Below are 14,703 nucleotides of genomic sequence, written 5' to 3'. Positions count from 1 at the left end.
AGAATATGCAAAACAAAGAACTAAAGATAAGAAATGACCCAAATAGGCACTAAAAAGCATGGAAACAATGGTAATTCGGGGGCTAAATATGCGCCAATTATGGTCACATCAAATATCCCCAAACCGAACCTTTGCTCGTCCCGAGTAAAGAGGTGACAAAGACTAGGACCAAAACTAACCTATCCTAATAATAATAGCCGATATGAGACAATTAGCGGGTCTCACTCCGCCCCTTCAACTCACAACAAGACAACCATGAGGTAGGATGCCTTCTTGCAAGGCAAGGTGGGTCTTGCCAAAATGGCGACACATCCAAACATTAAAGCACATAAAATCACATAATGGATGCATCTACAAAAAAGAATAGCCACTTTCCTCATCTAAGTGGCGGAAATTATCTACAAGGGAAGCAATTCAAGGGTACACAATCCTTCATAGATGCAATTTATTCAAACTACTAAGCCTAGAAGGATACCAATAAATCACCTCCAAAATGTGTCAAGTTAGGGTACCTTTGTCCTCAATCGTTAAATGCTTTTGTCAAGAGTAGACTTCCTATGGTGTTAGAAACACTGGAGGATCGCGGAATTCCCTCTCTTGCCTAGACAAGAAGAAGGGTCGTCCCCTCTCTACCATGCACAAAAATGGATACGATGGATGAAGGGATCAATAGATATTTGAGTTTCATTTTGGGAGTTTGCTTTTGTTTTTGTTTTTCCCCCCAATTTCTTGTGGCATTTGATATTTGAGAACACTTTCTTTGCCATTTCTTTTTGATTTTTGGCATTTCAATACTTGACAACTTTTTGTATTTCTTTTTGAACATTTTCAAAGTCACCCCAATTAGTAACGAGGGTGCCTTATTTTTGAAGCTTTAGGAGTCTATTTTTGCTCCTCTTTTCATTTGATGCAATTTTTGCAAACTTTCTTTCATTTTTCATTTCATTGAACTCAAATTGATTTCTTTTTGTGCCCATTCCCTTTGATGACAAAAATTTATGGTAGAACATGGATGAATGATAGAAGTATGCATGGTTTCAAGGGTCACCTTGGAATAAACGGTAGCCAAGGAGTTATCACACCACAAGGTACTCTTGACTCGGCCTTAAACCATGGGTCAAAGGATACTAGCATGACACATCCTAGGGTGTTTTACAAGCATTCTAACAAGCAAAGTCTTAAGAATAAAAAGCATCTACTAGGGCCTATATACACTTGTCAAGCTTCCCAAGTAGACGGTTTCGCAAAATTTTTCTAACATGCAAACTACATGCCATGATGCAACTAGCATATAAACATCCTAATGCATATGATTCTACCAACTAATATGCCAAATAAACTAAATGTAATCCTAAATTCACATTGTTTTTACCGCATCAATCAAAATAAAGCCACATAGTCATTAACATAAAGAGGAAAAAGGAGATTGGAAAGATCATACCATGCGGTCTTCAATATCCTCATGTCTCGGATGTGGCGTAGTCAATCAAAGTGAACAAGGATGAACAAACACAATATATACAAGACAATATATACAAAGGAAATGAACTTGTTTCTGAATTTTTCAATTTTTCAAATTTTTATGGTTTTTGAAATTTTTCAATTTTTATGGGTTTTTGAATAAAAGTTAAGTGTTAGAATTCCCATCCCCACACTAATATGGGCATTGTCCTCAATGGCCAAAATGATGGAAATTATGCAAAGATGATGCATGATTTCTATACTAAATGCAATTCTACACTAAGCTATACTACATGATGCATGGTTTTTGTTATGACGGAGAGGATAATTTAGATTACCTCCCGTTGTGTATGCATCAACTTCCCCAAACCAAATAAGACACTATTGCTAATGTCAAAGCATGGGTATAGTTCTTGCACACACTATGCTATGCATGAAACTAGATTGTCATTTTGGATTTTACAAATGGGAACAATAAAGAACACCTCAATGGTACCGAGGTGTGAGTCCTTTGATGTTGCTAGGACTAAACCAACAATGATCAAAATGAAATAAGATACAAAGAGATATAGACAAACCATGGGAGTGTAGGAGTCTCCAAGGCTAGTCTTCCATCATGCTATCATCATCATCACTTCCCTCATGAGAAATGGTCACATTGCCACTTTCTTTGTCACTTTCTTCTTTACTTTCTCCATCATCTTGTTCATCATCATTTTCACTATCTCTTTCTCCTTCTCCATTTGATTCTTCCTCAATGTTATCATCAAATTCTTCACCATTTCCAACAACCTCATTGTCTTCCACCACGTCCCTAGATGCACCCGGAAACAAGGCTTCTTTATCCGCCCAACTAGGCAAAGGACAAGATGGATCAAGGAGTCCTTGCCTAGCTAAATGTAAGAGGGGAGGATATTGAGCCAAATATGCATTCTTCCGGTCTTCATAAGCTTGCTTGTGCATGGCTTGCATAAGAAGAGTGACATAGTCTTTCCCAATTTCAACTCCTTCCGGTTTGAACTCTTCATACACAAAGGGGTAAGGCGGTATAACAATGCAAGAGGAGGGGGTTTCATGATCACCCTTTTGTTGTTGAATGATGTACTCGGCTTCTTCGGATAGGGGAAGTAGATAGTTGGTCCGGTGGACACTTAGACGACAAATCTTCGCGGGTAAAGTGAATGATCGAGCCTCACTAGTTAGCCATCCATATTTGGTGTCAATAGGGTTTTGAGCAACCCACTTGAACTTGTTAATCATGATAGGCATATCAATAAGATGGCCACCTTCCTTTGCCTTGTACTTGCTATCCTTATTGAAATTAGGATCAAAGTGCTTGGCTAGGACCGTGACTAGGCCGCCATTAACAATAACGGTTGTACCCTTCTTCCCACTATCAACATGGAGCCATCTATCAACCAATAGCCTCAAAGAATTGAAAGGCTTGGTGTGAATTCTTCCGACATTCAAAGCCGATTCAAGGAGAATAAAATCAAGTCTTGTGAAATGATTGGTGTCTTTCCTAGCAATTATGGTATTTCCCACAACTTTGTGCCATACTCTTATGCCCGGATGATGGACCAAAAGAGCACGACAAGCATGAAAATCATCAAATTTCTTCCCGGAGATTGCCTCCTAAAGAGGCTCGGGGTCATACTTTCCATAATGCTTAAGATATCTCGATTCATCGCTAAGACCCAAAATTTCACCTAATTCCTCAAAGGTAATGCGTCTACTAATGTTAGCTAGACGAAACTCAAGATTTTCCTTATTCTCAACTTTGGTAACTTTTAAAGAACTTAAGAATTCCAAGACAAGGGAAGGGTATGTCGATTCCTTTGTTTCAAACAATTTCTTCAAACCCATGGCATTGAAAAAGGCTTTTGTTTGTTCAAGAACACCCAATTTCTCTAAGGCATCTTCACATATGAATTTGGTGGATTGAATTGATTTCATAGCAAACTTGACAAATGTATTTCTATGGGTATCGGAAATAAAAGTTACCTCCGGATAATGTAAGAGTTGATCGACACGGAGTAGAAGGTGATGCTCCCATAGAAATTTGTTGTTGTTGTGGTTGCACTTCCAAGTTTGGTGTTGATACCACCATTGCCAAAGCTTTCTTTGTTTGGAGAGCTTTTTGCCTTTGAGAGAGAGCCTTTGCCTTTGGTGCCTTTGTTGCTCCCTTTGTCCTTGCCATTTGATGAACTAACCAAGAAAAGAATCAAAAATCTTCAATTTGTAGAATGCCCAAATCGATTTGAAGGTGAAAGGCTTTGCCTTTATGAAATCAAAAATCGACTCAAAGGTTGAAGATTTTGTTCTTGGTTTTGATTGTTATTGAAGATGGAGTGATTGATTTGTTGTTTGAAGGATGGTTTGATTTGATTTTGGTGGATTTTGTTGAGGGTTTTTGTTTTTGTGATGGAGAGGATGAGGGTTTTGATGTTGTGGGTAGTGTTTATGAATGAATGAATGAAGGAATGAAGGTGGGAGGGTATTTAAAGAGGTCGGAATTTTCGAAAACGCAGGGGCAATCCGTGCGGATTAGGCCCAATCCGTGCGGATTCGCAGCCTTCAAAGTTTTTAAACTCGCCTAAAGACGGGCGGATTCGGGGAATCCGCTCGGATTCTTCCGTGATGGGACGGGCGGATTTTTGCAGACGGACGGATTTGATCCGAGAAATTTCTTTGTTTTCTTCAACTGAAAAGACGGGCGTCTTCTTCACAAGACGGACGGATTCTATGAGACGGGCGTCTTTCCAGAAATCCGCTCGGATTCTTTAACAGTCAAGAATTCTCAATTTTCAGCTCAGCTCAGGACGGGCGTCTTCTCAACAGGACGCTCGGATTCTTGAAGACGGGCGGATTTTGTACAATCCGCTCGGATTCTGGTCCTTTGTACCCGGATTCATTCCATTCGTGCACAATGCATTTCCCTTTACCATTCTTCCATTCTTCGTCATTTCTTGTGTTCTTCATTGTGGGGGCACTACTAAGGCATGAATAGCCTAGGCAATTGCCATCCCCACACTAAGGTAAGGCACTACACATCAATTTGAAGTCATTAGTCCCTCCCTCACTTCTCTCTTACATGACAATTATTTTGATCAAAGTAAATAAAAATCCAAAAATGACAAAAAATGCAATACAAAAATTTGAAATGTAAGTTAGGGAGTTAGAAATATTTACAAGTGGTGGTTTAGGGAGGACTCCACCAAACTCTCATTCTTGATGAGATGTCAAGGGGGCATGTTCAAGGTGTTGTTGATGTTGCTCAACACCTTGAAAAAGTAATCAAAAGCTTGTTCATTATTATGGTAGAGGTCCTCAATAGACCGTGGCCCTTGTTGTTGATCATGGTCGATGGCGTGCCCAATGTAGGGATTAAAAATCCCTTCAAATTCGTCGTCCCAAAGACCACAAACTTCATTGAGTTGATCATTGAAAATCTCTTGCTTAGATGGAGACAACTCTCCCAATTTCTTCTCTTGGCCAATGAGGCCATCCTCTTCTTCCTTGGTTGATTTTGATGAGCTTTGCAAGCTCTCCTTGTCACAATTCACTTGCTCTTTGAATGGAGCATCTTCATCTTTCTTCTTCCATTGGAGTTCCGATTTCTTCCTTTCATCCTTCCGGCTATAGTGATCAATCATGAAACATGGCTCATGCAAACGAGGAGCTCTCATGGTTTTGTCAAGATTAAAAGTTATGCTTTCATCTCCCACTTCTAGAGTGAGCTCTCCATGTTTCACATCAATTACCGCACCATGTGTGTAGGAAAGGTCTTCCTAAGATGATTGGAATGTTGGAATCTTCCTCCATATCAACAATGACAAAGTCCACCGGGATGAAAAACTTCCCAATTCGCACGGGGACATCTTCCCATATCCCTAATGGTGTCTTCGTCGATCTATCGGCCATTTGGAGTGTGATATTGGTGCATTTAAGCTCTCCCATTCCCAACCTTTCACTTACCGAGTACGGCATGACACTCACACTAGCCCCTAGATCACATAAGGCTTTATTGATCGTCGTGTCGCCAATGGTACACGGTATTGAGAAGCTTCCCGGATCCTTTAACTTTGGAGGTGAACTCCCTTGAAGTATTGCACTACTCACCTTAGTGAAGGCGATAGTCTCAAGTTTCCGGATCGACTTCTTCTTTGTGAGGATATCTTTCATATACTTTGCATAGGCCGGAACGTGATTGATTAATTCCGTGAAAGGAATTGAGACTTCTAAATTCTTCACAATCTCCATGAACTTTCCAAGTTGATCATCAAATTTGGGCTTGGCTTGACGACTTGGAAAAGGAAGTCTAATCACAATGGGCTCCTTCTCTTTGGCCTTGTCTTCATTTTTCTTTGAACTTTCTTCTTTTGATGATTCCCCTTCTTTGGGGCTTTGCACAATTTCTTCCTTTTCACTAGCTTGCACAACTTCATCCTCAACTTGCTTCTTTGGTGCCTCATACCTTGTACCACTTCTCAAGTGAATGGCACTAACCGTTTCATGTCTAGGAGGATTACTTTGAGGTGGTAATTGCCCCTTTTGTCTTTGTGAGCTTGAAGATGCTAGTTGAGTCAATTGTGTTTCCAACATCTTGGTGTGAGCTAGAATGTTGTTGATGGTGGTGTCTTTTGCTTGGCTATCTTTTTGCATTTGAGTGAAAAATTCTTGTTGATTCTTTTGTATTTGGAGGACCGCTTTTTGGACATCAAAACCTTGGTCATTTTGGTGATTGTATGGATTTTGATTTTGGTAACCTTGGTTTTGATTGTAAAAGGGTCTTTGATTTTGGTTTCTCATGGGTGGTGGAGTGTATGTTGTTTGAGGGTTTTGAACATTTTAGCTTTTGTATGAGAGATTTGGATGGAACTTGGTGTTTTCATTGTAAAAATTTGAATAAGGGGTACCACTTTTGTAAGCTTGGAAAGCATTAACTTGTTCGGTTGTTCCCCTACACTCACTTGGGTCATGACCCAAAGTTCCACAATTCTCACATATCCCACTTGGGATTGATGAGGATGCCGTCATGGCATTGACATGATGCTTTGATGATTTTGAGTTTTCCTCAAGTCTAGCAATAGCTTGTTCAAACTTCAAGTTGATTGTGTCAATGTGAGCACTAAGTTGAGCACCCAATTGAGTAACGGAGTCCACTTCATACTTTCCTCCTCTAGTAGCCTTGCGAGGTCTACTATATTGTGAATTATGGACCGCCATTTCCTCAATCTTGTTCCATGTTTGATTGTCATCAACTTCGGTGAACATTCCATTTGATCCCATATTGAGAATGTTCCTTGAATCTTCATATAAACCATTCCAAAATTGTTGTACTAAAAACCATTCGCTAAGTCCATGGTGAGGACATGAGCGACAAACACCTTTGAACCGCTCCCAAGCTTCATACAAAGATTCTTCATCCCTTTGCTTAAAACCCGTAATTTGAGCTCTTAGCATGTTAGTCTTTTCCGGTGGGTAGAATTTTTTGTAGAAAGCTAGAGCTAACTTCTTCCAAGAATCTATTCCAAGGGTGGCCTTATCAAGGCCCTTCAACCATTGCTTTGCGGTGCCGATTAACGAAAAAGGAAATAAGACCCATCTAATTTGGTCTTGAGTCACGCCCGTTTGAGAGATAGCATCACAATAATCGCAAAAGGTTTCCATATGAGAATGAGGGTCTTCACTTGGCATTCCCCCAAATTGGCTCCTCTCAACTAATTGGATGAAGGCGGACTTGGCAATAAAATTTCCGGTGAGATGTTGCGGTGTAGGAGTACCATTTGGTAGATTCTCCTCGGTGGGTATAGAGTGTGACGAGAATTTAGGCATTGTAGGTGGATTTTGTGGGATATTGTTTAATGGGTTCTCTTCTCCTTCTATTGCGAAAGGATTGACAAACTCACTAGTGGGTTGAACAACTTCACCAACACCTCTCAAATTCCTCCTAACAAGTCTCCTATTATTCGTCAAGGTTCTTTCGATTTCACGGTCAAAAGGTAACAAATCACCTTGTAACCTTCTAGACATGCAAAATATCAAACAACTCGAAAACAATTAGAACAAACCTTGAGGAGTTCTACTTCCCCAAGGTGAAAAAGACACAACTAATAACAATAAAAGAAATCTTAAATCAATTAAACACCGTCCCCGGCAACGGCGCCATTTTTGATCGGAGCCATTTGGTGTTCACAATTAAGTATATGTGGTCGTTGGTCAATGGTCGATACAAAACACAATTTATACTTCACAAACAACTCTACAATTAGTAAAGAGGCAAGTAAAGGTCGGATCCCAAGGGACGGGTATTGAAATGAGAATTCTATTGTAACTAGTAGTGTCTAGGGGTGTCACAAATTGGGTTGATGTAGAAGGTTACTAAACTAAAATAACAATGAAAATAAACTAGCAAGATGAATAAAATAAGGGGTGTAAACAATTGATTAAAGGCACTAGGGTGTCATGGGTTCATAGGGGAATCATGGGATATGATCATACAAACATGTTCTCAAATTATAAGCAAGCAATTATTGTTGTGATGGATTGAGTTGGGTTATGTCTTACAATCCTAGGAAATTTTGGGTCCCGGAGCCGAATCGATTAGATTGTACAACACCTACAAGTCGACTTAATCTTTCCTACTCAACACATGCATGGTCTAACAAGACTCGAGTTGGGTTATGTCTTACAAGTCTCATTGAAAAGATAGGAGATGATAGTAAATGCAAGGATTCATAGGCTTAGCATTTCATCAAATATAACATGTGCATGTATTAAGATCAAAACAAGCAAGCAAATAAGATATGAAAGCATATTGATTTAAGCATGAATCATTCCCCATGTTGGTTTCCCCTAATCACCCATTAAACCCTAGCTAAGAGACTACTCACTCATTATCATGTTGACCATGCTAGCAAGGTTGTCAATCATACCAACAATATGAAACATGATGAATAAATGAAAGTAATTAGCAATAATTAAAAAGGATTAAGAGATTATACCTACTAATGATTCCAAAATAATAATGCAAAGAATAATAGAAGAACTTGATGATTGATGGAAGGTTGTCAATCTCCCAATAAACCCAATAATCTTCTAATTACCCAAGATAAAGGAAGAACAAGAGAGAGATTAAAGAACTAAAACTTGGATTAAAACTTGATTAATACTTGATTACAATATTGAAGAGAGATTTGATTGATATTAACTACTCTAAATATTGATAAGAAGAACATGCTCCTCTAATTAGACTAATGGGGTATTTATAGTGAAAATTAGGGAGGATGCATTAGGGTTAACTAAGGGCTAAACTAGTAATTACACTTTTTAAGTTGAGCAAGGAGGACCCGGTATTTTCTGAGAGAAGGGCTTCTCTTTTCGTAGCTTGAAGAATTAAACCCGTGCTGTACTGAAATCCGTGCGGATTAGAGTCGGGACGGCCGGATTTGGGCTGTGCAATCCGAGCGGATTCAGGAGAGGGACGCTCGGATTGTGCTGGGGGAATCCGAGCGGATTCCAAGGAGGGACGCTCGGATTGTGCTGGCTGGACGGACGGATTGTCCGCAATCCGTTCGGATTGTTGGTCACTTCAATTCTTCTTCTTTTCTTCCCTTTTCTTCATAAATTCCTTGGGGATTTCCTTGGGGACGCAAGGATCCTTTCTCAACATTGTTCTTCTACTATAATATGTACAAAGGCCTTCTAGTCTTGTCTCTTCTTGATGCTTGGTCATTGAATACAATCAATTTAGCCTCGTTTTGCCATGAAAATGCAAGATTCTTACTCCTTCCCTACCAAGGGATCAAAATCTCAAAGAATATGCAAAACAAAGAACTAAAGATAAGAAATGACCCAAATAGGCACTAAAAAGCATGGAAGCAATGGTAATTCGGGGGCTAAATATGCGCCAATTATGGTCACATCAAAGAGAAAATCCTCTATAATCCCTCTTCTCCTACCCGGTTTTAGGAGCCAAGAACCAACCATTTTTGGTTCAATTTTTCACAAGATTAACATTATACTAGTTCATATAATATTGATCTTATTAAGTGTTAGCTTTGGGTATAATTCCTAAGGAGAGATCCTACACTTGGATCTTGTTTCTTCCATTAAAGGAAAGCTCAAGAACAAAAGAAAAGGAGATTTCTTTTGTGCCCATAAAACCGAATTACCCATTGTAAGAAGATGATTTCTTCTCTATTTTGTTTATTTGTTTGCATGCATAAAATCCACTTTCAATTTTTTGACAAATAAATTTAAACATATATGAGTATGTTAGTATGTATATAGATCTACATTTCTTTCACATTCTAGACATAGAATGCTAAGGTTAACGAGTTTTTAGTGTTCATGTCACTACTTTGTGTCTTGACATGACACGAGGTATTCGAACGGTTCCAATTTCCATAAAATTGGTGGCGACTCCACAAATGCAAACGCTCATCCCAAGCGCCCCCCGTGGCCCGTGTCCACAGTTTGGCGACTCCACTGGGGATCATACACTTACGTGTACCCAGGGTGAAACTTGAATAAGGTTAGGGAATAGTTTATATGAGACAGTTGTCGGTTTTCATTACTCGACCTTCTTAGGTCGTTTTATTCGGCCTTCTTAGGCCCAACCCAACCCAAGCGGCCAATCGTCCCGTCTGGACGGTCCAAATTCTTATCTGGGCCTAAGGATAGATAGAGATTGACGTCAACCATACCGTGATGCATACTCATGTTTGTATCAAGGGCTTTCACAACTCGAGGAAACGGACTAGGAACCGACCTTACTCATGTTTGGCACAGACCTCTCCACAGACCAGGGTTTGATTGCTTGGTATGACAACCCACCTTTTTAAGCCAAAACTCTTATAAATGCACTCAGCATATGGTTATAATGCTTGTATGAATGCTTGTATCATATGTGATCACCATTGTGTAAACAAAACCATGACGAAATTTTGTAAAATAAAATCCTTGGATGGCCTAAATTAGCGCAAAATGAGTCAAAACTCCAGTCAAAATTCGGGCCTCAAAACCCATTTCAAAACCTCACTTCGAGTTAACACTCCTACAACTACACTACAGTTGTTTAGGACAAACATTTCAAAACTTTGTCATTTTCAAACCTCACTTAGCACAGTGGCACACTCTCACTTCACAACTTGAGTCTTTTTGAGTAAGTGTGCTAAAATGGTCGATCGTGTTTTGATTCGTCGTCGATCTCTTATCCAGTTTCCAAGATGCCTGGAACTAGTCACGCAAGTGTTAATGGTCAACCCCAACCCGGAAATGGTAATGATCTAATCCTAGCTGCGCTCGTCTGTCTCCAAACAAGCCAAGGCCAAGCTTATGCTCGCCTCAACGCTATTGAAGGCCGAATTGTTGCTGTAGAAACTAGGCTTCCTCCTGCAGAGAATGATATTCCTAACGCGAGCGTGCATGATGACATTACACCCTTTGTTGGACAACAAGAAACCAACCCCCCACTAGGTCCTACTGAAGCTGAGAAACGCCTCCAATACTTAGAGGAGCAACTAATGTACGTTAAGGGAGATGACATCTACAGGGAGAATAATCGCAAGTATGAGGCGGTAAATGCTCAATTGCCAACTAACTTCAACATGACTGACATCCCAAAGTTCAAGGGGCATGAAAACCCGTTAAAACACATTCGTGCCTTCAAAGATTACATGTCTATCAAAGGCATCAAACCTGAGATGTTCTTAAGGATCTTTCCTTCATCTCTCGACACCATTCTTAAGTAATGGTTTTACTCTTTGGAGCAGAAAAAAATTGCCACTTGGGATGATGCCGCAATTGAATTTACTAAACAATACGCGAATAATGCTGAGATCCAAGTCAACATGCGCACTCTAGAGGTTCTTACCCAAAATGAAAAAGAAGGCTTCGCCGAATTCTAAGTAGGTGGAGGAAGACTAGCACACTACTTGTTGAACGTCCAGACGAAGCCACTTTTGTGGAAACGTTCGTGGATAACCTGAGACCTATTTATGCAAACCACTTGAGGTATCAAAACATAAAGTCTTTCAAAGATCTGACTGTGCTAGGAACAAGAATTAAAGATGACATCCGTAAAGGACTCTTGTCCAAGACGGTAGGTCGTGGATATCAAGGTTCGACGAGTCGTTCTTATGGCTCTACTAGCAAGACTGATGAGATTAACCTTGTCGAATCATCAAAGAAGGATAGCCCTCAAAGGAAGTTCACAAACATTGGTGATTCATACTCTAACGCTCTGAAAAGATTGATGAAACAGGGTAAGCTCCAACCCATAGGACCTACACCTGACCCAGAAAAGAGGTCTAAGTTCTGGGATGAGAATGCATACTGCGAATATCATAGAGGCAAGGGACACGATACAGAAAAATGCTTTAAACTGAAACATGTCCTTCAGGATATGATCAAAGATGGTCGTTTACCCATACCTCCCGGAGGTAAGCCTAACAATACTCAGAATCCTCTTGGGAGTTCTGATGATCACCGATGAAGAATCCACCATGGATTGTTCATACCTCATTTCTCCAGCCGAAGATGAGATTCATGCACTAGAAGAGGAAGGGAGCTATTCCACCATTTCTCCTACCATTACCGATTTCATCGCATGGGCAAAAAGTGTGAGTAGGCAAGTTTCAGAGTTGGAAGCTGTAGTGGCATCTTTACGCAATCCCGGCACCATGCCTAGGGAAAACGTGTCACTAACCCCAAATCTGTCTCAGGAGTCTACGATGCAAGAGGTAATCGCAGTGGTTGACAAACTAGTCGACCAAATAATCAGTCTAGAAGCCGAGATCATCAGATTGAGAGAGCTCAGTATCGTCAACGGAATATGGGCCTATGACGATGAAGATGAATACCTCACAGAACACTACCTAGTCAAAGCTAGTGAGGATATAGTCAAGGCTAGTGAAGATCAAGATATAGACCACCTTACTCGTTCAGGGCGTCCATATTAGAATGTCTCTCAGAACAATCCTACGACTAATGGTCCAGTTACGAACACCAATGTCATCACACTAAATGATGGCGAAGATACATCTACTAACCATTTGCTAAAACAACAGCAGAAGACAAAGGCTGATCTTTCAGTCTGGCAGCTAGTTGCAAGCTCATTTCCCCATCGTCAAGCTTTGCTGCAAGCAGTGGCTAAATTGAACGTAGCGCACAACTCTACGCCTGACGACGTAGTCAACTTGGTCTTCCAAGATTCAGTTAGACTAAGTAACCCAGTTACTTTTTCAGATGAAGATTTGCCTCCCTTCGGCGCCAGTCATAACCTCGCTCTATACATTACAGTTACATGCTTAAAGAAGAACGTACCAATGACTTTGGTGGATGATGGCTCTACAGTCAACGTCATACCACTAAAAACGGCATACAAGCTAGGCATGAGAGAATCAGGTTGGACTCCTACCAATCAAGGTGTTCGAGCATACGATGGAACACGACGTAAAGTAGTAGGACTAATCAACCTCACTATAGCCACAGGGCCAATTGAGCGAAAGGTTAATTTTTAAATTGTGGATATCGAAGCATCATTCAATATACTTCTGGGAAGGCCTTGGATTCACGCTTCCAAAGCGGTAACATCCACCTTGTACCAGAAGATTAAGATTCCTTTAGATGGCAAAGTAGTGACGATCACTTAGTCACCTATTAAGGCTGTAATAGAGAAACTGTCAAGCAACCAAGTAGTCACAGATCCAGTATATGAGCTTGGGGGCTTTCAGAGTATAAACCTTATAGAGAGCGAACTGGCACCTCTATACTTCAACCCATACTCCAATTTAGTGGTCAACCACATACTCAAGTCTCAGGGATACTTCCCGGGATTGCCATTGAGTCCTGCCAAGAAAAATACCTTCGCGCCATACAAAGAAGGAAACTCTTAGAGGATACCATTAGGATTGGGGTACAAACCCACAAAAGAAGAAGATTTGGAGATGCTCACTCAGTTTCAGAACCGTAAGAACAAAGGAATCCAAATGCGATCCTACCTCCCTACCCTAAATGGATACTTCGTTAGAGAAGGGAGTTATGAATACTTTCATGGGTTTCCCGAACCTTGGCACTACAAAGGAATGCAACTAGCTGGAATCGAGGTCTTCCATGATTGCTACTTCATCCCTCCAGAAACGGTTCCTACCGTCAAAACTCGTCAAACACCTTGTTTAGACGAACAGGCTGTTAGCCTTCTGTATGGGGAGGACCGATTCGTCAGGGCAGCACAGGATGAGATCATTACCATGATACTTCAAGACGACCATTTCAACCCGACAACCCTAATCGAAGCCAGTCCAAATCAGCAGAAAGGATGGAGAAAGTCGATCAAGTGGACTAACAACCAAGGCAAGCTCTTCAAAGTCACCACTGCCACTGACTAATGAACAGATGGCTTCTTTGTTTCAACTCTTTTCAAAATTTAATATGAATAAATCAGATTCTGCTTACTCTTTGTGTTATTCTGAATGTAATTCTATTTACGATGATAATGAGGATGATCCTGGCCCAGACTCAGTCGAATTACCTCCCTACGTAGTCAAAGAAATATTACAAGAGGGAAGGGGCACCAGTTATAGAGAACACTGAACCCATCAATGTAGGAACCGAACTAAAACCCTAAGAACTTAGGATAGGGAAGACCCCAAACCCAACTGAAAGGGCCAGTTTCATCGACATCCTACATGAGTTCAAGGAAGTTTTCGCTTGGTCTTACAAAGATATGCCAGGAATCGACATGGATATAGCAGAACATCGGATTCCAATCAAACCAGGTTTCAAACCCGTAAAACAGAAGCTTCGTCGAATGAGGACCGAATGGGCTCTAAAAATCAAAGAAGAGGTCGATAAACAATTCAAAGCCGGGTTCATCAAAGTTTCTGAGTATTCAGACTGGGTGGCTAACGTAGTCCCCGTACCCAAAAAGGATAGGCGAATCCGAGTTTGTGTTGATTTCAGAGACTTAAACAAAGCAAATCCCAAAGACGACTTCCCTTTACCACACGTCGATATATTGGTAGATAAAACAGCTGATCACGCCTTATTATCCTTTATGGACGGATATGCAGGGTTTAATCAGATCAAAACGGCCATAGAAGACATGCATAAGACCGCCTTCGTCACTCAATGGGGCACATATTGTTATACTGTTATGCCGTTCGGGCTAATCAATGCTGGAGCTACATATCAACGCACTGTGACCACATTGCTACATGACATGATGCATAAAGA

At 40.6% G+C, this 14,703-nt stretch overlaps 1 non-coding gene across 1 annotated transcript; it reads left to right on the top strand.

Annotated features, from left to right (window-relative positions):
* Window positions 1-6,820: 6,820 nt before the first annotated feature.
* LOC141593581 (small nucleolar RNA R71) lies at window positions 6,821-6,927 on the top strand. The gene has a single exon (XR_012521655.1). It is a non-coding gene; the product is annotated as a small nucleolar RNA R71 (small nucleolar RNA).
* The last annotated feature ends 7,776 nt before the right edge of the window (window positions 6,928-14,703 follow it).

Source organism: Silene latifolia, chromosome 7, assembly GCF_048544455.1.
Source record: "Silene latifolia isolate original U9 population chromosome 7, ASM4854445v1, whole genome shotgun sequence".
NCBI lineage: Eukaryota > Viridiplantae > Streptophyta > Magnoliopsida > Caryophyllales > Caryophyllaceae > Silene > Silene latifolia.
Note: the sequence above shows the minus strand (reverse complement) of the source record. Positions and strands in the feature narration are given on the sequence as shown.